Consider the following 3,078-nt stretch of genomic DNA (forward strand, 5'->3'; position numbering starts at 1 on the left):
ATGGAAAGGCTGAGTTTGAACATGCTCTCAGGGTTTCGGAGAAAAGAAAAGAGAAGATAAATTCCCAGATCTCCTACCAAGAGATCAGCAATTCCAAACAGTAGGTAGAAATTATAGGGAGGTAGATTTGAGCCAAACCTGGGAAGTGCATTTAGATGTCAAAATAGGGAAGGAGCAACTCCTCTAGAAAAAGTGAAGTGGAAGCTAAAAAGATCCTATTGGGGATCCTATGGAATGGATTGAATGCAATAATCCTAATGCCCCTTCCTATTTTGGTTTTTTGATTGTCCATCAAGGTTGACTAGGAGGCTGGCCTAGATGCCTTCAAAAACATTTTCTGTCCCTTCTGATTCTTGATTTTACTTCTCCTTCTACCCATCATGACCCAAGTAAAATCTTTAGATATTTTAGGAACTCACCTGAAACTCTGGGGCTGTTTTGATTTTTCTCAGTTGCTTTTCAGAAAAAAAAAAGCAGACAGAGCTTTCTCTGAGAGCTGTCTTTTCTCCTCTGTAGAATGTGTGGTTGGAGGCAAACAGAAAGTAAGAGAACAACTTTCCCTAAATCCTAAGCTGCCAAAAGATTTCATAATTTAGTCTCTTGGGGAAAGGCGGGACTACGAAAGGGAAAGTTTAATGAACAATCAACAGTGCAGAGATGTAGAAGAATAAGCTGGTTCTAAAAACATTGCTTGTTAACAAGAGCATCTGACTCTTTTTTTTTTGGTTCAATCTTCCTTCATATATTGAGATTTTAACTCTGCAGTAATAAATTAGGTAGTAAGATACATACCCTGCCTGTGTATCTAGCAATGTTAAAGTCAAATAAAAATACAGAATTACTCTTTTATTTTCCTAACAACAAAAAAAAAATATCTGGAAGTGATTAAGTTGGTGGGGAGAAAAATAAAACACTAGCAACTTGTTATTTAAAACAGGTTATGTGTCAATTTTAGGAGGATTGTTGGGGACAGATCCTAGACGGGTCAACTTATTTTCCAAAGCACCAGAAAGAAAAACAAGAATGGAAATCTCAAAGTGCTTTTTCAAAAGGCAACTGGACTTTGTTTTTCCTTGAAGACATTTCAGTTCTCATCCAAGAAGCGTCTTCAGAACTGAAGAAGCTTCTTGGAGGAGAAGTGAAATGTCTTCAAGGAAAAACAAGAAAGTCCAGTTGCCTGTTGAAAAAACATCTTCGGGACAACCATGACCTGGATGACTGAGACTGTCCATAGACAATGTATGGAAACTAATCAAGGAGAGAAGCAACCTAGAACTAAGGAGAAATTATCTAACGGTGAGAACAATTAACCAGTGGAATGGGTTGCCTTCAGAAGTTGTGGGTGATCCATTACTCGAAGCTTTTAAGAAGAGACCTGACAGCCTGGAATGGTATAGCATCTCCTGCTTGTGCAGGGGGTTGGACTAGACCAGGGCATTTCAACCTTTTCACCCATTGTACCACTTTTAGGATATGGCAACATCTGAGTACCACCAGTCGCCTAGCAAGGTGTCAAAAACTTGATGACCAAAAAAAATAAATGAAAAAAGTGATAAAGTACAGGTAGTCCTCGACTTACCACATTTCGTTTAGTGACTCATAGAAATTACAATGGCACTGAAAAAAGTGCCCCCCAAGCCACAGCCGAGCAAGACACCTGCCTGCCCACCCAGCGGCACTCTTCCTCCTGTCCGAGGTTTTCATTGTGGTGAACATTTCTGTTGAGGATTGGCAGTGGGCGTGGGGTGGGGGGTGTTCGGTTTTATATTCCCCCCCGTCTGCTGGGTGGTTGCAGCAGGTTTTGGTTACTTCACATGACCCTGGGACACTGTGACCATCATAAATATGAATCAGTTGCCAAGCATCTGAATATAAATCACAAGACCCTGGAGATGCTGCAACATTCCAGCTGATCGGCGCTTCTTCTGGGTTCAGCAGAAGTGCCAGAATCAGTGCTGCTTTCCAGCTGATCAGTGCTTCTTCAGGGCTCAGCAGAAGCACCAGGATCAGTGCCAAGCTCCAGCTGGAACCTGGCACTGATCCTGGTGCTTCCACTGAGCCCTGGCATCCCCGAAGAAGTGCTGATCAGCTGGAAAGCGGCACTGATCCTAGTGCTTCCACTCAGCCCTGACAGCCCTGCAGCTCCAGCCATCTCTCGCTCAGGCTTGTGCGGTGCTGCCATCGGTTCAGCTCATTCCCCTCCCCCACTACTTTTCTAGGATGGTCCATACCACCTGCCAGATGCCAATTTATCACAGGTGGTACCCGTACCACTGGTTGAAAAGCCCTGGACTAGAAGACCTCTAAGGGTTCTTCCAATCCTGTTAGTCTGTTAAGTAATAATGAAAAAAATCTGCTACAAGAAGATTGCGTAGACTGACTACAAACATTGGCATGAAAAGTAACAACAATGGTGCATTGGAAGATCTTCAAGAAATATCCTTTGCTGCAAGTAAGAACTGGTAGGATTACAAAACAGACAAACAGAAAATGAAGATGCTAAGATACTCTGGGACTTTAGAATTCATATGGACAAGTACTTGCCACATAATACCCTAGATTTTACAACTGTCCATAACAAAGGCAAAAATGTCTGGACAGTGATGCCATAGCAAGGTGCCTATGAGTGAATTCGGTGCACTGACTCTTCAGCACCTTATTGACGATAAGATGACATACATTAAAGGTGACGTATTTACTTATTATCTACCTTGCCTTTTGTTTAAAGGTAATCCTCAGCAAACATAATTGGAATCCACACCTTTGTCACTAAATACTTTGATCGCTGACAATGTTTGTTTGTTTTTTAACAAAGAACCATGTTTTCAAGAACCATGCAGGAAATCAAATCTTGCTCTTGGCCAACTCTTCAGGTTTGTACAAATGAGCATTAGGACTTGTTTCCTGAAGGACTTCCACATTGCACTTACTCAGAGGCACTCTGCTCCTCCTCAGACATTGATGTCTCTTTCAGTTGTGGTTTTGGCAGTGATGATAAGGCAACATCATTGCTCAGACCCAGCTGTGAAATATGTTCATGCAGAAACATGCTATCTTCCAGAATGTCCTTGCATCACG

The sequence above is a fragment of the Protobothrops mucrosquamatus genome, unplaced genomic scaffold (genome assembly GCF_001527695.2).
Source record: "Protobothrops mucrosquamatus isolate PMUCROS unplaced genomic scaffold, P.Mucros_1.0 scaffold_264, whole genome shotgun sequence".
Classification (NCBI taxonomy): domain Eukaryota; kingdom Metazoa; phylum Chordata; class Lepidosauria; order Squamata; family Viperidae; genus Protobothrops; species Protobothrops mucrosquamatus.